Below are 25,106 nucleotides of genomic sequence, written 5' to 3'. Positions count from 1 at the left end.
CGACATATCTCATTTAGATAACATTAGTCCCTAATTTGGGATGTCATCAATATACCAAAACCCACATAGGAGGCAAATGCACTTTCAGGTTTGGTTGCTTACCGTCTCTAACTCCCGGATATTCTGTCAGCAATCCATAATGTCTTCCAAGTTTTCTAGTTAAAGAAGTGCTTGTGGGTTCCCAATGAAGTAGTGGAAATTGAAGGACTCCCTCTCCAACCTGATCTTTCTTATATTGAACATCCTGTCAAAATCTTGGATAAAAAGGAAAGAGTGACTAGAAACAAAGTGGTAAAATTTTATAAAGTCCAGTGGCAAAATCATTCGAAGGACAAAGCAACTTGGGAGGAGGAGAATTATATTCTAGAGCATTATCCCCATCTTCTCCCCAAAGTATCAAGGTAATCGTTTATGTTAAAAGCTACTTCTTATCCCTTTTCCCGCACTAGACACACACATGAAATCTCAGGACGAGATTTTGTTTAAGGGGGGAGCTGTAACACCCTCGGTGTTACACCCTAAACAAACTACTAAATCATGTCATGAGGATCATCTTTATGTAATAATGCATGTGTTAGAAAGTGTTGATAGATTTCTTGTAGCCTAAAGTAACCAATAAAAATGTTAAATGAAAATTTATTCAATAACTCATGTTATGTCAAGTACGGTGGAAAAACCAATTTTTATTGAGCAAAAATACTATAGAACATGTGTGTGATACTTAAATAAAGTTTGAAGTAGAAACTTTGTAGATGACAATGAAATACTTGCTGCAGAAAATAACATTGCTAGCTAACATTTCTAATAGCCTAAAAATAGAACTTGAAATCAAATTCAGCTCAAGGACTTAGAAGAATTTAAGTATATATATACAACAAGACAATGCCATGTTTGGCAATTTATTTTGTGAAATCAAGTTAAGAGATGCTTAGGTTTTTGGTAGCGTGAGTAATCTGCCGTTACTTACAATAGGTGAATATTATAATTACTCTCATGATAAAAATGATGAAAGGAAAATGGAGACTGTGCAGAGATATGGTATGGGTTATGGTGGGTGTGACGAGTTGTGTCCCACGGACATGGGGCATAGCTTGGTTACACTGTTTTCCCTATCCATGTTGATTGAGGACCGTCCATTGCTGTGGATGGTAGTCAGGTCATAGACTTATTATTGTAAGCACATACTTACTTATGGGAGCGAGAAGGCTCGTTATGCTCTTGTCATGGGTTTTGGCTCTTTCTGGATCGACTGATTGGAGGTGGGGAAAGGTGGAGGTCTAAGCACCATATTGAGACCGGGTCTCAAGTGTGGAGACTTGGAGTCCAAGTTTAGACAGGGACCTGGACCCCATGACAGGAGTGTAATGGGTTGGTCTTGTTTGTGCCTGGGGTACAAATGAGATGTGTGTTTCGGGGTACCCAGCTAAGACACATTGGTTCATGAATCGCTGTTTCCATAAGACGGTATGACTTGGCTACGGTTTAGCACCGTAGTATGAATTGGAAGATGAAAGATGGTAAATTGGTTCTAATTGCTCAACCCTTGCTTGAAAGTAGAATAGGTGCTTACCTAGAATGGTTAGCTAATAAAGTAATCAAGACTGCTAATTAAACTTGACTGTAAGGATGAACTATTAGTAATGCTTTCCGCAAACAAAAAGAAAATAGCAAACCTTATAGCCTATCATACCCTTGGAGTCGAGAAACTATTCCCACTAGTCGGGTAAGTCTTGTAAGTACATTGTGTACTCAAGGTTTATGAAAGGTCCTAATGGCTAGAGGGGGAGGGGGGGTGAATAGCCTATTCAAAATTTTCTACAACAACACTTAGCAAATTCGTTAGACAATTATGAGGCAAAGCAAGTGTTGCGCTAGCCTACTAAAATTGCAAGCCACCTACCACAATTCTAGTTTATATATAGTTTCTATCCACACAATGGCTGTGTCACTACACTAAGTTAGTGCGCTCTCAAATGCTAACTTAAGAGCCACACTAACCAAACTAACAAGCTCTCACAACTAGCTACACTAAAGAGCTTGACAACTAGTTTGCGGTATTATAAAGAGAGAGAACAACATAGTTATACCACCGTGTTGAGAAGTGAACCAATCAATCACAAGAATGAATACCAATAAAGACCAATCACATCAGAATCAAATGTTGACACAATGATTTTTTACCGAGGTTCACTTGCTTGTCGACAAGCTAGTCCTCGTTATGTCGATTCACTCACTTGGAGGTTCACGCGCTAATTGGCATCATATGCCAAACCCTCAATAGGGTGCCACACAACCAACACAAGATGAGGATCACACAAGCCACGAGTAATTCACTAGAGTACCTTTTGGCTCTCCACCGGGGAAAGGTCAAGAACCCCTCACAATCATCATGATTGGAGCCAGAGACAATCAGTAACCTCCGCTCATCGATCCTCGCTGCTCCAAGCCGTCTAGGTGGTGGCAACCACCAAGAGTAACAAGCGAATCTCATAGCGAAACACGAACACCAAGTGCCTCTAGATGCAAACACTCAAGCGATGCACTTGGATTCTCTCCCAATCTTATAAAGATGATAAATCAATGATGGAGATGAGTGTGAGGGTTTTGGCTAAGCTCACAAGGTTGCTATGTCAATGCAAATGGCCAAGAATGTGAGCTAGAGCCGACAATGGGGCTTAAATAGAAGCCCCCACAAAATAGAGCCATTGTACCCCTTCACTGGGCACAACTCGGGGTGACCGAATGCTCTGGTCAGATCGACCGGACGCACCCTGCCAACATCCGGTCAACGGATGGCTGCCACTATAACACCTCGGGTGTTTAAATACTAAAACCTGCCATATCATCATATGCATTGCAAAGCATTTGGCATTTAGTGAAAATTTTGATATGCATACACTAAAACAAGTTTACCTTTATGTGGTATGTGTTGAATTTTATTGTTTGAATAAAGTTCAAAATTTGGTTTGGATTTAAATTTTCAAGAAAACCCTGATTTTCAGTATTTAAATTCTACCCTGAAAACTCATTTCAAAATCTAAGCACATTTTGGGGTTGAGCCTTAAAGCAAAAGTGTAGAGCTTGTCAAGTTATACAAAGTTTGTTTTTGGAGTTTTCAAAGTTTTTATGAAAAATTTGAAGTAATTTGAAAAGGCGAAATTCTTTAAAAGTCTCCTAATTGAATTCAAAAGTTTATTTCAAAACATAGACCGAATTAGGGGGTGGTTATAAAAGCAAAGTTGTAGAACTTTGGATTTTGAGCCACTTTTATTTTTGGAGATTTTTGAGCTGTTTTACAAATTTGGGAGTAATTTGGATTTTAAAACGAATGGCAATTCTGTAAATATGATGAACGGTGCCACGACCACCGCCCCACCGCCGGTGTAACACCCTGGTGTTACATTGTAATGTTTTGCTGAAACATTTCGTAAGCATCTGAGTTATGTACATTTGTGTATGATAGGCTTTATAATCAATGTTTGGTATTGAAACATTTTTACGAAACGGGAAAGCAAAGGTTATGTTTCGTGTCACATAACATAATTATTATCTTAATTGAATTCTTGTTAAAACAAAATGTTATGAAACGTTTCGTGAACGGCGATAAAAATGTGTGGTCGAAGACATGGATGGCTAACAAGTACGCCCCGGGGGTCAGGTTTGGGATTCGACGCGAAACCTTTCAAATCGACGTCCTCCGCGTAAGTCTTTGAAGTGGTCGACGAAGCCATCTTTGGCATTAGTTGTAGAACAATTGGCTTAAGAAGTAGCGCAATGTCGCGACTGAGGGTGATGGCTCGGTGTACTCCTTTCGCATCAAGCAATTGGCTTAGCGTTTGGAGCGCGGCGTACACGTTTCCTAGCTGCTTTAAATATCATGCACGCCACCTAGCTGATCACTGGGCGCGGTCACCATTCCCCCTGGCTTGCCAGCGCGCTCTGCCACGCGGGCCACACCCGCTGCCACCCGACTGAGCCCACCATCGCACCCGGCGGCGCTCACGACGCCGTTCACGCGCACGACCCGCGCGTCCTGGCCACCTGCTCGCTGCTGCCCACCTGCACGCTCTGCCCCGCTGCTACTCGCCTCGCCAGCAGACGCGTTGCGCCTTGACCGCCGGCCGTGCTCTGCCAGCACCTTGCCCTGCCCCGCTGTGACCGTGGTCGCGCTGGGTCCCGCGTCCATGTCGCCAGCGGCTACGCTCGGCACCACTCCATTGACTCCCTTGGCCGCTTGCGCGTTAGAAGACTGCCTGCTTCACAGTCACCTCGGCATCGCATCCGCCGTGTCGTTGCCTGGCACTATCCGCAGATGAGCCATACCGAGTCTCGTCGTTTGCTGCAGCGGCCGTGTGGTCGGCTGTCTAGAGTATGCCCTGAGGTTCCCCATGGCCAGGCACGGCAGTACCTTGTGTTGACATCCGCAGACGAGCCATGCCGCGCCGTGAGCTCCCCTGTCTCCGCTGTCGCCGTGACTGGCGGGGCCAGCTTGCTAATTCGCCATGGTAAATGAACTGTGCCTCAATTGGCCGTACCCACAGCTCCGTTGGGCAGCCGGTCGCCCATCCTGCCCCACATAGCCGCCTGTAGCTCAGTCCTATGCGCCAATTTTGTAGGGCCTAGCTTTCGGGCCATTAAGACTAGGAGTGCCTGTGCCGTCGGCTTTCATCGCCACCAAAGCAGCTCGGTCAAATTCCTCGCGCCACTAGCCTCCCCTTCAGTCGGTTGTCACCATGCTCACCACATCCTAGACCCTACCGCCGTAGTGCAGCCCGTGGCGCGGCCGTGCCATTGCCGTGCTCCGCTGCACTCATCGAGCGCACGTGGCCGGCTAGGCCTGAGCCATCTCCGGTCATTTCTTCACGTCTTCCAGTTCCGTGGTGAGTCGCTGGTACTCATCCGCTCCTCGCTTTGTCTCGGCAGTGCTGATGTTCACCGAAACGGCATCGCCGTACTTGCAGGGTGCCCACCATCGTGGTCCGAGCTCGCTGTGACGTCTCGGCGTGTGTGTCTCCGTCCTATGATTTGTGTTCGCACGTAGGTGAGTATCGGCTCTTTATTTTAGTAAGGAGAGGGCTGGGGTGGTCGATGTAGACGTCCAGTGCCACGCCGTCGTGTCGGTGCATGCCATGGATGGTCAGGGACTTCACCGCAGTGAAGACGTAGAAGTCAGAGGGTGTTGTTGTAAAAGCGCTGACTGATTCAATAGTGGCTTAGGGTTCGCTGTGATTTTGTTGTAGTTCGGGGGTGCTCGTGCATAATCGCCTCCGCGCGCAGGCCATCACCGTCGTGGGCCGCTGGCCGTCTGGGCCACGCCTCCGTGTGGGCCGCGCGCTGGCCTTCTGTCGCGCGCAGGCGGGGTGACGCGTTGGATCGGGCCGCGCGTTGTGGGCCGGCAAAAGAGGTTTCGGTTTTCATTATTTCCTAGAATTTGAAATGCTTATTTATTTCCTGTTATGAATCCAACTTCGATAAATCATAGTAAATTGCATGGTTGTCCAAAAATAGCGAAACTAAGTTTGTTAGGTTTGCAAAAATGTCGTCTACCTGTTAGTACAGTTAGTTCACCATTAGCTGTTAGGATGGTAGGCTCATAAGCTTGAAGTAGAGAGCTTAGCGGTATATCGATCTTTAATTGTAGGATTTGTTGTGGTAAACCGACAATAGCTTTAGCTTTGAAATCGTTACAGTAGGTTCCTTAGGCATTTATATACTTGCTGTAAAAATGGTAACCATAGAACGAGTCATTTAATGGCGTAGTTATTATCCTTGCTTTCCAGTATGTATCATAAACTGGCATTAGGAGTATGAATATCCGTAGTTATCGTAAGAATTTAGGACATGTTCATACTTGTTAGTAGTACTGGTATGTAGCTTAGACTTTAGTGGGTAGACCTCACTTAGTAATTTAATAGAGGTACTTTTGCATTGAGAATTGTTGTTGCCATAGTGTTAATCATTGCATCGTCATTTCATGTAGATCACGAATAGGTAGGCTTCGTACCCATCGGTGATCCGAAGTACGACGAGGTGATCGAGGAGTATGAGGAGGAGCTTTTCACATAGGAGGGAGCCCAGGAGCCTGTTGGTACTGACTTTGCTGACCCAGCACCTGCCCAAGGCAAGCCCCAGTGCATAATCCCTATTTTTAAAAGGTCACTTAATATATTATATGATATGCATTTACGTTACAGGCATTTTATGGAAACTACATGCATAAATATATCCACCATGAGTCCTACTAGTACAGGTCGAGTAGTTGCTATGCTCAGGATGTCGGTAGCGTGAGTAACCTGTCGTTACTCGCAAATAGGTGGTTAAACTATGATATCATGATGAAATAATGGAAAGGAAAATGGTGACCGGGCAGGGATGTGGATCTGGTACTGGTGGGTGTGAGGGGTTGTGTCCTGCGGCCAACAGGGCATAACCCAGTTACACTTTTTCCCTGTCTGTGTTGATTAAGGACCGGTCGTTGCATATGACTCTAGGCAAGTCACAGACTATTGTCCCGAGCACATACTTGGGTATGGGCGCAGGGAAGACTTGCTGCTCTCTTGTCGGCTCTTTTCGAACCGACTGATGGGAAGAGGAGGCGGTGGAGGTCCTTGCACCGCACTGAGTCCGGGATTCAGAGGCGGGGGCTTGGAGTCCAAGTTTGGATGGGGACCTGGACACCCGGGACAGGAGAGTGGTGGGTTAGTCCTGCTTGTGCCTGGGGTACAAGCAGGGCGTGTGTCTTTGGGGCACCCAGCTGGGCACATTGATTCGTGAATCGCCGGGTTATCCGATACGGCTTGTCTGCGGTTTAGCACTGTAGTAAGAACTGTAAGTGGAAAAAGGAGAATGATCAGTATCGATTGCTCAACTCTTGCTTGAAAGTAGAACATGTGCTTATATAGATTGACTAGATGAATACTTAATACGGCTAATGATAATAATGTATCAATAAGGACTCACTATTAGTATTGCTTTTTGCTAAAAGAGAACCAGCAAACCATAAAGCCTAGCATATCCCTTGGAGTCGGGAAAGTATTCCCACTGGTCGAATAAGTCTTGCGAGTACGTTGTGTACTCAAGGTTTATTTACCCCTGTTGCAGGTGATGCTTGAGGAGTACCTTGTGTGGAGGATTCTTCTGGTGGGCTCAGACGCAATCCTCGTTATCTTATCGCTAGATGTTATCTTTTAATATTCCGCTGTTTATCATTCCACACTCTGTATTTGGTATTGTAATAATGTACCTTTTAAGAAACTCTAATGTATGAGATGGACTTGTGTTGTAACTCGTTTTCATTATTGGATCCTTGGGAAAAATGTGGATCTTTCGGGTTCTCCCTTGGGGTGTGCCCGACGGACACTGCTCGTTGTAGTTACTTTCGGGGTGCTTAGTGTCTGATGGAAGACGAGCGCCTCCGTAAGTACGCTATTCGGGTGGTTCTGCCACAGTTGGTACTAGAGCCAATAATGGTCATGAGTTCCTCACTCTTTTACAAAACTAAAAGTTGACCAACAAAAGTTTTGCGAAAAGTAGGATGTGATTAAGTAAGTTATATAAGTATAAGCCCTAGCTATATGGTATATCTAGGATAGCGGCACTGGTTTTATCTAATTAGTTTTCTGTAGGTACACTGACTTACGTTGCGTAAGAAATCGTGTAGTATACGGAAAGTGAGTGTGCGATGTGCCAAAAATTTTACGAACGCCGCTATATTCTGGCTGGAGTGAACGTATAGGTCGATGCATGCATCATATAATAACATCTTACTTGAACTAGGAATCCCCCTTCATGTATGATGAAAGTAGTAAATTGGTAGGACTAACTTAATGAATACTTTAATAAATGTGCTGCCATCTCTCTAATCCCTAGATTCTAATCGGGAAGGTGTCCTAATGGATGGTTCGTCTCTCTTACAGATGATTCTGAGGTCCGGACATGGGAGCACCAGTTCGGGAGCGGCTAACGAGGGCCATGGTGACAGTGCTCGGGCCTTTGAGCGTGACAACGAGGGAGCTCGGGAGGTTCCACCTTTGGTCCCTCATCCTTTCCCGCCGCCGCCACCGCCTCCGCCGTTGTCCACCGCAGAGGTAATGGTGGAGTTGTTGGCTGCTCATCGGGAGTCAGCCGCTGCTCGTCAGGAGACTGCTCGTGCCTTGGAGATTATGGCACAGGCCATCACGGGTCTCGCCCGTGGAGGCCCCGGAGGCAACGATGGGAATGGGGGTGGTGCTCGTTGTCCTGAGGGACAGTCCTCTTACTAGGATTTCCTCAAGACCCACCCGCCCACGTTCACGCCGTCGGACGATCTGTTGGAGGCGGAGCACTGGCTTCGCATGCTAGAGCAGAAGTTTTGGCTGCTCGGAGTGGCTAATGAGCAGAAGGTGCACTTTGCGTCCCAGCAGCTTTTGGGGTCCGCAGGTGCCTGGTGGGAGACTTTCTAGGCCGCGGAGCTGCCGGATCACCCAACGACATGGCAGGAGTTCTCCACCGCCTTCCGCGAGTTCTTCATACCTGCTGGTGTTATCCACCAGAAGGTGACCGAGTTCATGGAGCTACGTTAGGGGAGCAGGACGGTAATGGAGTATGTGACCCAGTTTAACCACTTGGCTCAGTATGCTGGTAGTCAGGTGGACACGGATGACAAGAAGAGGGATCGCTTCTTTCGCGGTCTCACTCCTGCTCTTTAGGAGAAACTGTACCTGGGGTACTATCTGACCTTTGGGGCACTGATGAACGCCGCCATTGCTCTTGAGGGTTTTCATCGGGCGTCTCAGGTGGATTGGAAGCGGAAGCGGGTGGCAGCTGGATCCTCCAACCATCCCCATACTCAGAAGGTGTAGATTGTTAGGCGGGGGCCCTATCAACCATCCGGCGAGCCTCCGTTCCGGTCACCCCAGCAGACATCACAGACTTCCGCTACTTAGTACAAGGCACCTCCACAGCAGGTGCAGCCCCAGCAGGCTCAGGGACAGTAGGTCCCACCCCATCAAGGATTCGGGAACAAGCCTGGTGCTTGTTTCAAGTGTGGCAAGGATGGCCACTATGCCAGGGAGTGTCCTCAGCAGCATGCAACTTAGTCGTCTCAGCCGTCTGCAAATTCCAGGCTCATTAAGAGGACTTTCATCAAGAGGAAGGTGCCTAGCAGATCTAGTCAGGTGCACTTCACAGATGCTCAGCAGGTTGTGTAGTAGGAGACAGTTATGGCTGGTATGTTTACCATCGAATCCCATCCAGCTTTGGTGTTGTTTGATTCTGGTGCATCACATTCCTTTATGAGCATGGGGTTTGTAGAGCGGCACAACTTATCACTAGTGGCTATACCATATGCCTATAAGATCCGTACTACGGGTTCTCAGATGTTCATCAATACCCGCACAGATACAGTAAGTTTGGTATTAGCCACCCACACTTACCGTCTACAGTTCATGATAATGCCTGGGCAAGGCATTGATGTTATTCTTGGAATGAACTGGTTGCGGGTGTATGGGGTAGTATTGGATATGAAGAGAAGGAGTGTAGAGTTACGGCTTCCATCTTCTGAGGATAGGATGTCCCTCATCATACCCTCAGAACCGGTCTTACCTATTGCTGCCCATGCTGAAGCCGTTCCGGATCTTACCTCCATTCCAGTAGTGTGTGAGTTTCCAGATGTTTTCCCTGAAGATCTTCCTGGATTGCCACCGGACCGTCAGGTAGAATTCTCCATTGAGCTTGAGCCTGGTACTGCTCCTATCTCTAGGTGTCCGTACCGCATGGCTCCGAGAGAACTAGCAGAAATGAAGAAGCAACTGGAGGAGTTGATGGACAAGGGTTTCATCCGCCCAAGTTCTTCACCATGGGGTTGCCTAGCAATTTTCGTGAAGAAGAAGGATGGTACTCTGTGGATGTGTGTGGATTACCGCCCCCTCAATGCGGTAACAATTAAGAACAAGTACCCTTTGCCCACATAGATACTTTGTTCGATCATTTAGTTGGTGCCAAGGTGTTCTCGAAGATAGATCTTCGATCGGGCTACCATCAGATCAAGATCAGGCCACAGGATATACCAAGGACAGCTTTCTCTACTAGGTATGGGTTGTATGAGTACCTTGTGATGTCTTTTGGTCTCACCAATGCCCCGGCTTTCTTCATGTACCTGATGAACTCAGTCTTCATGCCGGAGTTGGATAAGTTTGTGGTAGTGTTCATTGATGACATTTTGATCTATTCCAAGGATGATGAAGAGCATACCTGTCACCTTCGGATAGTCCTAACTCGACTCAGAGAGCACCAGCTGTATGCTAAATTCAGCAAGTGCGAGTTTTGGCTTGATCGAGTGCAGTTTTTGGGACATGTGTTGACACCTGAGGGCGTTTCTATGGATCCCAGCAAGGTACAAGATGTATTAGATTGGAAGTCTCCTAGGTCTATGCACCAGATCCGTCAGTTCCTTGGACTAGCTAGATACTATCGTCATTTCATCCCTGAGTTCTCCAAGATAGCCCAGCCCATGACTAAGCTGCTCTAGAAAGAAGCTAAGTTTGTTTGGAGTCCAGCTTGTGAAGAAGCTTTTCAGTCCCTGAAGGCTTTTCTGACCACTGCTCCTGTATTGGCTCAACCTAATATTGAGAGGCCCTTTGATGTTTACTGTGATGCCTCAAAGACGGGATTGGGGTGTGTGCTTATGCAAGAGGGGCGTGTGATAGCTTATGCTTCGCGCCAACAGAAGAAGCACGAGGTGAACTACCCTACCTATGATTTAGAGCTAGCTACTGTAGTTCACTCTCTAAAGATTTGGAGGCATTATTTGTTAGGCAACAAAGTGCATATCTTCACTGACCACAAGAGCCTTAAGTATATTTTCACTCAGTCTGAGTTGAACATGAGGCAAAGGAGATGGTTAGAGTTGATCAAGGATTATAATTTGGAAGTCCACTATCATCCAGGAAAAGCCAATGTGGTAGCTGATGCCTTAAGTCGTAAGTCGCATCAGATTGAGGAAATACCCTTGTCACTTCACCACACAGAGGTGCTAGCTTAGATTGCTTTGACCTCAGAGCTGCTGGAGCAATATATTCGGGAACAAAAGGAAGACCCCGAAGAGATCCCTCACATCAAGAAATTGCTAGCTAAAGGACGTGGACCTCATTTTAGCATTGATGAGCTGGGAGTCGTGAGATACAAGAATAGGCTGGTGGTTTCGTCTAATGAAGAGTTAAAAAGAAAGGTTTTAAAAGAAGCCCATCATTCCAAGCTGTCTATCCACCCTGGTAGCAACAAGATGTACCATGATCTACACCAACTGTACTAGTGGTCTTACATGAAGCAAGATATCACCCAGTTCGTTGCAGAGTGTGACACTTGTGGTAGAATCAAGGTAGATCATATGCGTACTCCTGGGTATCTGCAGCCCTTGCCCATTCCTGTTTGGAAATGGGAGGATATTTCTCTGGATTTCATTGTGGGTTTACCCCGCACCTCCTCTGGTTTTGATTCTATTTGGGTCATTGTGGACCGTCTCACCAAGTCTGCCCACTTCCTTCTAGTGGACATTAGATACAATGCCAAGAAGTATGTGGAGTTATACTTTGATCGGATTGTGACCCTACATGGAGTTCCTCTCACCATCATCTCTGATAGAGGGTCAGTTTTTGTCTCTCGTTTCTGGGAGAAACTCCAGGAGTGTTTGGGTACTCGTCTTCTCAGAAGCTCGGCATACCACCCACAGACTGATGGTCAGACTGAAAGGGTGAACCAGGTGCTCGAGGATATGCTGCGGGCTTGTACAATCTCTTTTCCTGAGAAGTGGGATCAATGTTTGAAGCTGGCCGAATTTTCTTATAATAACAGCTATCAGGAGAGTATCCGTATGACACCATTTGAAGCTTTATATGGACAGAAGTGTAGGACGCCACTAAACTGGGTTGAAGTAGGAGACCGTGGGTACTTCAGGCCTGATTTCATAAAGGAGGCTTGAGAGAAAGTAAATATAATTCGTGAACACTTGAAGTCAGCTCAGAGTCGATAGAAGGCTTACGCAGACAAGCGAAGAAGACCTTTAGAATTTGCAGCTGGAGATTATGTGTATCTCAAGGTATCTCCTATGAGAGGGGTACATCGGTTTGGTGTCCATGGCAAGTTAGCCCCTCGGTATGTGGGTCCATACAAGGTGTTGCAGCAGTGTGGCCCCGTTGCTTATCATCTCCAACTCCCTGAAATTCTCTCGGCAGTTCACAATGTATTTCACGTCTCGCAACTGAAGAAATGCCTACGAGTTCCTAAAGAATCTGTGGAAATAGAAGGACTTCCGCTCCAACCTGATCTGTCCTATGTGGAGCATCCTATAAAAACCTTGGATGAGAAGGAGAGAGTGACCAGGAACAGGGTAATAAAGTTTTACAAGGTACAATGGCAAAACCATTCAGAGGACGAAGCCACCTGGGAGCAAGAGAGCTACTTAGCAAAGCATTACCCCCATCTCCTCTCTGGATTGGATAGTTAGTTTTGCGCCGAATGTACTCTCTACCTCTTTCTCACACTAGGCACATAAAATCTCGGGTCGAGATTTTGTTTTAGGGGGGTAGATTTGTAACACCCTAGTGTTACATTGTAATGTTTTGCTGAAACATTTCGTAAGCATCTAAGTTATGTGCATTTGTGTATGATAGGCTTTATAATCAATGTTTGGTATTGAAACATTTTTACAAAACGGGAAAGCAAAGGTTATGTTTCGTGTCACATAACATAATTATTATCTTAATCGAATTCTTGTTAAAACAAAATGTTATGAAACGTTTCGCGAACGGCGATAAAAATGTGCGGTCGAAGACATGGATGGCATCGAGTACGCCCCAGGGGTCGGGTTTGGGATTCGACGTGAAACCTTTCAAATCGACGTCCTCCGCGTAAGTCTTTGAAGTGGTCGATGAAGCCATCTTTGGCATTAGTTGTAGAACAATTGGCTTAAGAAGTAGTGCAATGTCGCGACTGAGGGTGATGGCTCGGTGTACTCCTTTCGCATCAAGCAATTGGCTTAGCGTTTGGAGCGCGGCGTACACGTTTCCTAGCTGCTTTAAATATTGTGCACGCCACCTGGCTGATCACTAGGCACGGTCACCATTCCCCCTGGCTTGCCAGCGTGCTCTGCCGCGTGGGCCGCACCTGCTGCCACCCGACTGAGCCCACCGTCGCACCCGGCTGCGCTCACAACGCCGTTCACGCGCACGACCCGCGCGTCCTGGCCACCTGCTCGCTGCTGCCCGCCTGTGCGCTTTGCCCCGCTGCTGCTCGCCTCGCCAGTAGACATGTTGCGCCCTAACCGCCGGCCGTGCTCTGCCAGCACCTTGCCCTGCCCCGCTGTGACCGTGGTCGCGCTGGGTCCTGCGTCCGCGTCGCCAGCGGCTACGCTCGGCACCGCTCCATTGACTCCCTTGGCCGCTTGTGCATTAGAAGAGTACCTGCTTCACAGTCACCTCGGCGTCGCGTTCGCCGTGTCATTGCCTGGCGCTGTCCGCAGACGAGCCAAACCGAGTCTCGTCATTTGCTGCAGCGGCTGTGCGGACGGCTGTCTGGAGCACGCCTTGAGGTTCCCCATGGCCAGGCACGGCAGTACCTTGCATTGACATCCGCAGACGAGCCATGCCACGCCGTGAGCTCCCCTGTCTCCGCTCTCGCCGTGACTGGCGGGGCCAGCTTGCTAATTTGCCGTGGTAAATGAACCGTGCCTCAATTGGCCATGCCCGTAGCTCCGTTGGGCAGCCGGTCGCCCATCCTGCCCCACATAGCCGCCTATAGCTCAGTCCTATGCGCCAATTTTGTAGGGCCGAGCTTTCGGGCCATTAAGACCAGGAGTGCCTGCGCCGTCGGCTTTCATCGCCACCAAAGTAGCTTGGTCAAATTCCTCGCGCCACTAGCCTCCCCTTCAGTCGGTTGTCACCATGCTCGCCACATCCTAGACCCTACCGCCGTAGTGCAGCCCGTGGTGCGGCCGTGCCAATGTCGTGCTCTGCTGCACTCATCGCGCGCACGTGGCTGGCTTGGCCTGAGCCATCTCCGGTCGTTTCTTCGCGTCTTCTAGTTCCGTGGTGAGTCGCTGGTACTCGTCCGCTCCTCGCTTTGTCCCGGCAGTGCTGATGTTCACCGGAACGGCATCGCCGTACTTGCAGGGTGCCCACCGTCGTGGTCCGAGCTCGCTGCGACGTCTCGGCGCGTGTGTCTCCGTCCTGTGATTTGTGTTCGCACGTAGGTGAGTATCGGCTCTTTATTTTAGTAAGGAGAGGGCTGGGGTGGTCGACGTAGACGTCCAGTGCCACGCCGTCGCGTCGGTGCGCGCCCTGGATGGTCAGGGACTTCACCGCGGTGAAGACGTAGAAGTCAGAGCGTGCTGTTGTAAAAGCGCTGACTGATTCAATAGTGGCTTAGGGTTCGCTCCGATTTCGTTGTAGTTCGGGGGTGCCCGTGCATAATCGCCTCCACGCGCTGGCCTTCCGTCGCGCGCGGGTGGGGTGACGCGTTGGATCGGGCCGCGCGTTGTGGGCCGGCAAAGGAGGTTTTGGTTTTCATTATTTCCTAGAATTTGAAATGCTTATTTATTTCCTGTTATGAATCCAACTTCGATAAATCGTAGTAAATTGCATGGTTGTCCAAAAATAGCGAAACTAAGTTTGTTAGGTTCACAAAAATATCGTCTACCTGTTAGTACAATTAGTTCACCATTAGCTGTTAGGATGGTAGGCTCATAAGCTTGAAGTAGAGAGCTTAGCGGTATATCGATCTTTAATTGTAGGATTTGTTGTGGTAAACCGACAATAGCTTTAGCTTTGAAATCGTTACAGTAGGTTCCTTAGGCATTTATATACTTGCTGTAAAAATGGTAACCATAGAACGAGTCGTTTAATGGCGTAGTTATTATCCTTGCTTTCCAGTATGTATCGTAAACTGGCATTAGGAGTATGAATATCCGTAGTCATCGTAAGAATTTAGGACATGTTCATACTTGTTAGTAGTACTGGTATGTAGCTTAGACTTTAGTGGGTAGACCTCACTTAGTAATTTAATAGAGGTACTTTTGCATTGAGAATTGTTGTTGCCATAGTGTTAATCATTGCATCGTCATTTCATGTAGATCACGAATAGGTAGGCTTCATACCCATCGGTGATTCGGAGTATGACGAGGTGATCGAGGAGTACGAGGAGGAGCTTTTCACATAGGAGGGAGCCTAGGAGCCTGTTGGTACTGACTTTGCTGACCCGGCACCTGCCCAAGGCAAGCCCTAGTGCATAATCCCTATTTTTAAAAGGTCACTTAATATATTATATGATATACATTTACGTTACAGGCATTTTATGGAAACTACATGCATAAATATATCCACCATGAGTCCTACTAGTACAGGTCGAGTAGTTGCTATGCTCAGGATGTCGGTAGCGTGAGTAACCTGTCGTTACTCGCAAATAGGTGGTTAAACTATGATATCATGATGAAATAATGGAAAGGAAAATGGTGACCGGGCAGGGATGTGGATCTGGTACTGGTGGGTGTGAGGGGTTGTGTCCTACGGCCAACAGGGCATAACCCGGTTACACTTTTTCCCTGTCTGTGTCGATTAAGGACCGGTCGTTGCATATGACTCTAGGCAAGTCATAGACTATTGTCCCAAGCACATACTTGGGTATGGGCGCAGGGAAGACTTGTTGCTCTCTTGTCGTGGATCCGGCTCTTTCCGAACTGACTGATGGGAAGAGGAGGCGGTGGAGGTCCTTGCACCGCACTGAGTCCGGGATTCAGAGGCGGGGCTTGGAGTCCAAGTTTGGACGGGGACCTGAACACCCGGGACAGGAGAGTGGTGGGTTAGTCCTGCTTGTGCCTGGGGTAGAAGCGGGTCATGTGTCTTTGGGGCACCCTGCTGGGCACATTGATTCACGAATCGCCGGGTTATCCGGTACGGCTTGTCTGCGGTTTAGCACCGTAGTAAGAACTGTAAGTGGAAAAAGGAGAATGATCAGTATCGATTGCTCAACTCTTGCTTGAAAGTAGAACAGGTGCTTATATAGATTGACTAGATGAAGACTTAATACGGCTAATGATAATAGTGTATCAATAAGGACTCACTATTAGTATTGCTTTTTGCTAAAAGAGAACCAGCAAACCATAAAGCCTAGCATATCCCTTGGAGTCGGGAAAGTATTTCCACTGGTCGGATAAGTCTTGCGAGTACGTTGTGTACTCAGGGTTTATTTACCCCTGTTGCAGGTGATGCTTGAGGAGTACCTTGTGTGGAGGATTCTTCTGGTGGGCTCAGACGCAATCCTCGTTATCTTATCGCTAGATATTATCTTTTAATATTCCGCTGTTTATCATTCCGCACTCTATATTTGGTATTGTAATAATGTACTTTTCAAGAAACTCTAATGTATGAGATGGACTTGTGTTGTAACTCGTTTTCATTATTGGATCCTTGGGAAAAATGTGGATCTTTCGGGTTCTCCCTTGGGGTGTGCCCGACGGACACCGCTCGCTGTAGTTACTTTTGGGGTGCTTAGTGTTTGATGGAAGACGAGCGCCTCCGTAAGTACGCTATTCGGGTGGTTCTGCCACAGCCGGTGACCTTCTGCTCAGTTCTAGACGCACCTGTGGCCGCTCTTGGCTTCGTGCTAGCACGGAGAAGGCCACTGCATGTCGTCTCCATGATCCCTTGGCCGCTCTATAAAGCTCAGACGCTGTCGTCGTTCTTCCTTTCTTTGCTCTGCTTTTCCCGACGTCGCCGATCATCTCCGTCGAGCCCTCGTCGTCAAACCAGCGTCTGTGCCATCGCAGCAAAGCGCTCAATAGCTTCGCCTACTCCTTTCACGCCTAGTCATCCAACTGTGGTCACTTGATTTCGCCGAGAATCATCGCTAGCTGCCTTTCTTCCTCGTGGCCGGCAACCTCTCCATCGTGCTTGCGCCGTCGTGGCCAGCGCTCTCCGGTGAGCCTTTGCTCTTGCTCAGTGCACCTCTAGCTCTGCCTTGTTCCAGAGATGCTCTATGACCGGTTGATTGCTCATTTTGTCCATCACAGTCGCCTGAGCACCGCTGTCGCCGAAGTTTGCTCCACTGTGGCCGCTGTGAACGACGACCCGCGTCACTGTTGCTTCTCCGGCCTCGCTCTTTGCTCCAACATGTTCGTGGTGAGCCGCTGAACCTTCCCGTGCCTTTTGTTTACACTCTAACGGCCTTGTTTTGCCGGTGTGGCGTCGCTGAGCCGTCGCATCCGCCATGGCCGATGTCAAGCTCGTAACTCGTTATAATTGCTCAAGCTAGTGCCTTCAAGCGATGCGGGGTGGTGTGGGGAGTGTTTTGGTACTTTGGCTGTCGCCGTTGGTCTCACCATCGGCGAGTTTTCGTCGGTCAGCGCCGTCGCCGTCGTGGTCAAAGCGGGAGGTCGGGGATGACATGTGGGGTCACCCTGTCAGCGACTGTGTAGTTGAAAAATGAATTTTTCTATTTTCAAAAATGTTTAAATAGTGTTGTAAATTGTTATTTTTGTGTAGATTTATTTAGAGCTCCAAAAATTATGAAAATTTTTGTGTGACCTCTCTGTGATGTATGTTATTTAAGAAAAATATGAAATGTTGTTTTTCAGTACTTTTTGAATGTGATAAAAATTGCTCAATTAATTAATAAATGGGTTTCCATGATTTTTCTAGGCTTAATTAATTATCCAAAAATTTTAAAAATTGTTTTGCCACTTAGTTATAATGTTATGAAGATTTACAAAAAATTTGAGCTCAATTGGAATAAGTTGATTTATTTCATAATTTTGAATTAAATAATTAATTCATAAAAGCAAATAGTAACATTTAATGATTTAGGTTTTGTTTTAAATTTTGGATTGAGTAATGACCTTGAATCATTAGTTGGTAATGATCCTTGGCAATTGATGTATGTGTTACAAAAAAGATTTAGTTAGTTTGACTTACAACTATACCGCGAAGGAAAGTTGTATTCAAATTGTTAATTTTGCATCCATCATCAAGCATCATGTTTCGTATCCCGCATCATGTTAAACATGGCATTGTTACTATGTGTAGTGAACGAAGGTAAATACGTGGTAGTTAATCAAGTTGCAGAGGAGGTTAATCCGTCTGTTGAGGTCGGATCTGATACTCGTGGAACGTCGCAGGAACCTAACTTTTCCGTCAACGAAGGCAAGCCCCGGATGCATTTAACCCTACCTTGTGTTTTACAAATTTTATCGCTTTTGCTTTTCTATACTGCATTAAGTGATTAGGAGTCAAGTGGAAACCTAATTGGTGCATCACCAACCTTGTTTTTCCATATCTACCATGATTACCTGTTTTATCCGTAATTGTCTAGTTATGTTTAGACATGCTTAGTCGGGTGATTATCTGTCACCTGAGAATTTTAAATGGATCTTTGGTTACTTATGTTGTCATGAGATATGAGCATGGAGGTAATAAATCTAGACCGGACGGACTCGGTGTGTGAGAGCCACAAGACATGGAGGTCTTGTGAGTGGCTTCTTTCCGCCTGTGTCGATTAAGGTCCGTCCGTTGTTGAATTACATGAGGTGAGACTTTGTAGTACTAACCACATACTCCAGTAAGCCTTAACTCGGCTATTCTATTATGAGAATGGCTACTCACGCACTAGGAGTGGAGAGATGGCGGGAATAGCATGTACCCACGTGGCAATGGGCTGGATTGGTGGAGTACTGTATTCTTGGGTGGCACAGACCTGTTCTTGTTTTAGAAGATCCGAGGGTAGGTTGATATATGTAAGTCGGGGACCTGCATATGTCGTGTGGTCTAGAATCCCTAGCTGGGTTAATAATCGGTTCGAATCGTCGTTGCTCCTCGATTATGGAGACTCAACTCACTGTTCATCATCGTAGTTAATAACTGAAACTTGAGTAAGGATTAAGAAAGTGTTGGGTATGAAGTTTCATGATCTCATTACGGATCATGTTAGCTTTGTATATGATCGTTTGTAGATGAAAATGTTGATATAAAGAATTTTGCTAAAGAGCTTTTACGCAAAAGAACTTTGATTATTGTTAAAGCCATATCTTGAATCCCTAAGCCTACATTCCTGAGTCTTCTCAGTTTTTATTTCGGTTAAGTCTTGTTGAGTACTTTTGTACTCAGGGTTCATTGACCCTTGTTGTAGGTGAGCCTCATGAGCAGGTCTGTTTTGGACCTTGCTGCATGACTATTGTTCCTGTCGATGACGATAAGTGAAGGTGTGATCCTTGGGTAGGATGCTTATTTTGTGTGTTATGTTTATGTTAATTATGCCACTCCACTACTACTATGGTTTGTAATAATTATCAAACTTAGTTTGTAAGGTTTGAAACAACTAGTTTGTAAATTAAGTTATCGTAAGACTTTCACTATTTTACTTTGATGTATATATTTGAATAAATGTTATAATACTACAATGACTCTGTAATGTGATCCTGCTCGGAAATCGTGGATGATTTAGGGTTCCCTGAGGACACCCGATAGACTTCTTAAGTTACCAGGAACATATGCATAGTTGTCAAAGATCGTTGGACAGTGACAAGTGCATGTGGGTCCTATAATTTAGGAGGTTCTGCCACAATAATTGAATTATAAGAGTTGTTTTGAAATGATAACGATTTGTATGCTTTAGGTGAATTAGAATCTTTACCTTCCCTACCGGTGAATAGATATGCACGTACTCGATAAAAAGAATTGAAAGTTGATTACCATCTTACCATTTCTATGTTGTATGTTTAATTGTTTAGTAGTAGAACATTGATCATGATTGACATGGCTAGGTTTGATGTTACCCACATCAATCCTAGTGCTTTTGTTTGATACTAAACTTAATTAGTTCTCGGTACATAAATGTTACGGTGTTGTCTTATTGCTATCTTAGCATGACAAATTCGTTTGATGTTTAGTTGGCACTTTATTCATCCATGTGCCTACGTCAATTCTGTTGTGATCTTATACTTGTCCTTGTTTGCAATCACATGATGTTTTGGTTTTGCTCTTTCTCATATGCATGTATTCTTTGGTCCCATCTGTGTCATTTAAGGACCGCTTTGTTGTCGGGCCTTGGTTGAGATTGAAGGTATCAAACACATAACAGGGCCCTGAGTTATAGTTGATCGTGAAGCCGATTAGCTCATTCGAGCTGAGTATATTGGACCATTAACATTGCTGAGAGGAGAGCCTAAAGGAAGGGGACTGGTCCAAGACCATGTTTGCTATGGGCTTCGGGCAATTCATGTGAGGATGTGGGATCATGAGTTTTACAAAACGGTCCAGACTCACCACCGAATGGAGTGAACGGTGACCCACGCAAGCTAATGTGGGCACGTACGGGTGTGTGTTTGGGATTGCCCAACTAGATATGATCGATTCGAATCACCGTCTCTCCTGGATAGTGAGAAACTCATACCTTGCTCCGGCAGTCATAGTACCTGATGAAACATGATGGTTCTATTAATCATGATAATTGAATATGGTTACTACTTTGATACTTATTAATCAAATGATTATTATAGGATAGATGCAAACTTAGCTATAATTGGCTTCACTGAATTTAATGCTAGAATATTGAAAGTAAGAACTTACACAGTAAGCTCTTTTGCAAAAGATTATGCTATCCAACTAGGTCCACCAAATAAACCATGCATATCCTTGGAGTCTTTATTTTTTTCTTGTTGGGTAAGTCTTGCTGAGTATAATTGACTACTCAGGGTTTTATCCCACCCTGTTGTAGGTGAAGTGCTATGTGTGCTGAAGGTGGTGACTAAGTGTCGGTGGGCTTGGCTATTCTGTATTTGCTTCTCATCTATGCTTTTGTTGGAGGGTGTCATCAGTGCTAGCAATATGATTCAAAATTATGATTTGGTAATCATTTCAAAGTTATGTTGTTTTAACCTATTAGATTTGAAACTGAACTTGTATTAATTACTTGTGACCCTATTGTTGACATTTCTTAGTGTTGCTACTAAGAACAGAGTTTTAAATCTAGTCCCCAGCGACAGCGCTAGAAATGCTTGTTGGTATTTACTAACTTGTCACTTGTTTTAATAGCCACCTATTATAAACCTATGTCTCCTAACATTACTTTACTAGGTTGTCATCCCTAGTGATGATGCTAGAGATGCTTGTTGGTACTACATAGCATTACTACTAGAATAATACTAAGCAGTTCTTTATTAACTTATGTGACTATGAAGAATATATATGAATATATATATATATGAAAGGAATCTGCAAGCGCATAGATAATTATACCATTGTAGCATTTCACCTAGGAGTACTCCAGGTATCATTATTTATATTTTTACCACAGGGAAGATCTGACATGGACATGTATTGATAACTTATACTATTGATGGAGAAATAAACCATAATCATTGTTCTATTCATAACAGGGGTAAGTCATATGATAAAATATATGATAAGTATTAATCAATGATAATGATAAATCACTCAGAGTACTCCTTTCTATGGCATTAGCATGGTTAGGTAGAATATTAGAGGAATAATTCCTAAGTCATTCTTAATTACAAGTCAAAGCATATATTGATTAGTGCAATTATACCTAGTAGTCATTGCTAAGATCATCTTCATATCTACACATAAGGGATATTACTAAGATAGATTAAGAACAGAGCTTGTTCTTCCTTCATAACCGGACCCTACGTGCACCTATATTCGGGAAGTAGACTATAAAGGACTCAATGGGAGTGTCATATCCATGATCTACTATATGACCCAGAATATAGGGTGTATCCGTAGGTAAACAACGTATAAGCACCACGCTTACACAATGTTGACTACTCACCCATGGTACCTTAGAGTGAGCGCTATACGAACTTATGCATGAACATGGTGATAATCTAACTATACTAAGCATATAATCAAAGTAGACTATGAACATTACAGCAAAGAACATAAATAAAATGAATACTAATATTGCCATAACAATTGTATCTAGCATATAAAAATAATAGAGATATAAAAGAGAGGGATACAAAGATTATACCAAACCACGCTCTTGACATGATTAGGAATCCAAGCGAAGCCTGCTTGCCTCCCTCTAGACCTAGCCTAACTAGCTATGCTCTAGAATATGGTGGAGCTCTGAGGATGATTAGGGTTTCTGTCTTCTCAAATGACTTGATGACTGGAGTTATTATTCCTAGGGGTGGCAGGGGCTGGTATATATAGCCCAGAGCGTCCAACATGAGTCCTTGGATCAAACTGACTTAAAGAACGGTGTAGATGTAACCTAGGAGATGGTGGAGAACCAACATTCGAAGGAGGGACTAACATGTGGGCCCAAGAGGTTGCGTGGCCTGTACACCTAGCAGCCCCTACCTCTCTGCCTCGGCACGGAGTCCCCTCGAGTCTTCTAAAGTCTTCTGGTGTTTGTTTCACTGCGGATAAGCGCGATTATATCTGACATGTAGGTCCACCTTGATAGTTTTCTGAATAAACCCTACAAAAAATACAGATTCACCAAAACTCGTGGAATTTATTAGTTTAAACCCCTAAACCTTCGTTGGTGATTATATTTATGTCCTTATGCATGTTATATTGACGGTTTATAATGGTTGTTAACTACCATCAATAAATTCCCCCAAGCTTAACCTTTGCTAGTCCCTTAGCAAAGCTAAACTTAGTAAATAGATCAGGAGTTTAAAGATTTTTGAGAACATCGACGCAACTCCTCAAAAGTACACATGCGTTCAAACAAGAATTCTCATCTAGATTAGAATGAACCGATCTGACTTCAAACTTACCCATATTACCTTCAACCATGGGGCTTCTCAGCCTTCACTTGGGTCTTGAGCAATTAAAATACAGAACGATTAAGTCAAGCACTATTCTTAAATTCTTTGTTCAACCATTATTTCAGAGTTTTTATAGATTTTCAAAATAAAACTCAAAACTTCCATTGTATGACACTCTCAAGTCTCTCAATATATGTGGTATTTGTAGATCCTTACCAAGGCAAAAGTGATGTTATGCCTTCCTCTTCCTACAACTAAAGCTTATGTGGAGCTTATAGGAGTGGAAAAAGCAAGAAAGAGCATACTTGTAATACATATATTGTAAAGTCAAACCTCAGATCCAAAGAGAGTTGAGTCATACAATCAAATCAAGATATACATGTGCATGGATATATATGGTGGCTAACCAATTTCTACTATGCTCCTTGAAAACATCTCTCTTGAAACTTGAAAACCACTTTGCAAGAAAACATGGGCTATCTTATTCATCTTTTCTTCTTTTTAGGCGGGCATTTAAGTACCTATTGTTTTAAATATCTCAGACACTTGTCCATTTTTTTCTCATCTCTTTTTTTTCTTTATCTCTCTTTTTTTAATGAATAACTTTTGCATAGCCACATGCTTATTTTCAGCAACAAAACTTTTGAGAGATAGCAATAAGAACTTAGAGCATTTATTTGGTGGATATTCTATCAAGAATATTTTTGGTGTTTACTCCTAGTGTAGGAGTAAAACATTTTTTGGTGGATCTAGATGGAATGGCATGTTGTTGCGCCTACCCTAAGTGTAGGAGTAGTGCATATTTGGGTGGTGTGTATGTGATCTTGATTTTAAGAGCATGACAAACCTCTCATAAGGGTCAACAAAGCTTGACTAAACTCAATGCAAAACAAGCAGCATATATGTGGAAGTTTTCCTAATCTAAATATCATATATGGCTTCGGTAGGAATTCAAGCTTTGTCATACAGGAGCTCATCATGTAGGATTTTTATGTTTTTCAAAAGTTAAATCTCCAAAACTTTAGTGTCACTTAGAACAAGATAAACAATAGCTCAGACCTTCTCATATCATATCCGTCAATTACTTAGACTTAGATCAAGCATATGCTACCCACGAGTTTCAAGTTTTAGAGTAAATTCTTATATCAAAACAGTTGTATTCAAAGCCTAGAGCGTCTAACGTGAGCCCCTGGATCAAACCGACTTAAAGGGCGGCGTAGATGCAACCTAAGAGGCGGTGGAGAACCGATATTTGAAGGAGAGGCTGACATGTGGGCCTAGGAGGTTAGGCAGCCTGTAGGTGGCAGCCTTTGCCTCTCTGCCTCAACACGGAGTCCTCTTGAGTCTTCTAGAATCTTCTGGTGTCTGTTTCACTGTGGATAAGTGCGATTAAATCTGACATGTAGGTCCACCTTGACGGTTTTCTGAATAAACTCTTAGACCTTCATTGGTGATTATATTTATGCCCTTATGCATGTTATATTGATGGTTTATAATGGTTGTTAACTATCGTCAACACCTATTGTAATATTATTTCCGCTGCAAACTATGTGTATGTGATAGGTATTTGCTTAATCAAGTACGATCTTGGTTGTGAAGTTGATTTATCGAGGCCTTCGTGGTACTCGTTGGACTACCGGGTTTATATAAGTGACGGTATGCGCGTGTCAACATGTTTAATGGAGACAATCATACTTAATCTTGTATAAATTGGGTGGTTCTGTCACAGCTGGCATCAAAGCAAGATTAAGTGTAATACTATCTTGTACATAGTTTGAAAACAAAGTCTTTGTTTTGAAAAGCCTATTTTGACAAAAAAACTTAGCTATATGCAACTTGTTTCAAACCAGATTTTCAAAACTATGCTAGCGACAACCTCCATTAATCCCTACTTAAGGATTACCTAGTAGTCAAATGGTGGAGGAAAAATCTTATGTATTTACATTCTAATGTAGCTAAGCTCTTTAGTGTAATTAGTTTGAGAGCTAGCTAGTCTGTCAAGAAGTTTGGTTAGTGAGGCTCTTTAATTAGTTTTTGAGAGCTCACTAACTTAGCAATTAGTGACTTAGCCTTTGCTTGATGTAGAGATCATAGATAACTTTACTTTTGATATATATATGTACGTGGGGTTGGGCTGAAATGAAATCTTATGTAGGTACACGGATCATGAATGCGTAGATTGAATGTAGCTGACGACTAGCTATATATACCAAGAGAGTACATGCTATGCCACCAAAATAGAACGTGATTGCCCTTATTAGAATGGCAACTTTGTGAGGACGAATAGGACGAGCATGCATCATGATTGTTATCTTGTGCATTAACATGCCTTCCTCTCCTCTGT

The 25,106-nt window shown here is 44.6% G+C and overlaps 1 pseudogene; it reads left to right on the top strand.

The window, feature by feature from the left end:
- The window catches only part of LOC136537281 (probable RNA-dependent RNA polymerase SHL2), a 55,870-nt pseudogene that overhangs the window by 29,584 nt on the left and 1,180 nt on the right, over positions 1-25,106 (top strand).

Source organism: Miscanthus floridulus, chromosome 2, assembly GCF_019320115.1.
Source record: "Miscanthus floridulus cultivar M001 chromosome 2, ASM1932011v1, whole genome shotgun sequence".
NCBI classification, from domain to species: Eukaryota; Viridiplantae; Streptophyta; class Magnoliopsida; order Poales; family Poaceae; genus Miscanthus; species Miscanthus floridulus.
This window is presented reverse-complemented; position numbering and strand designations above follow the sequence as displayed.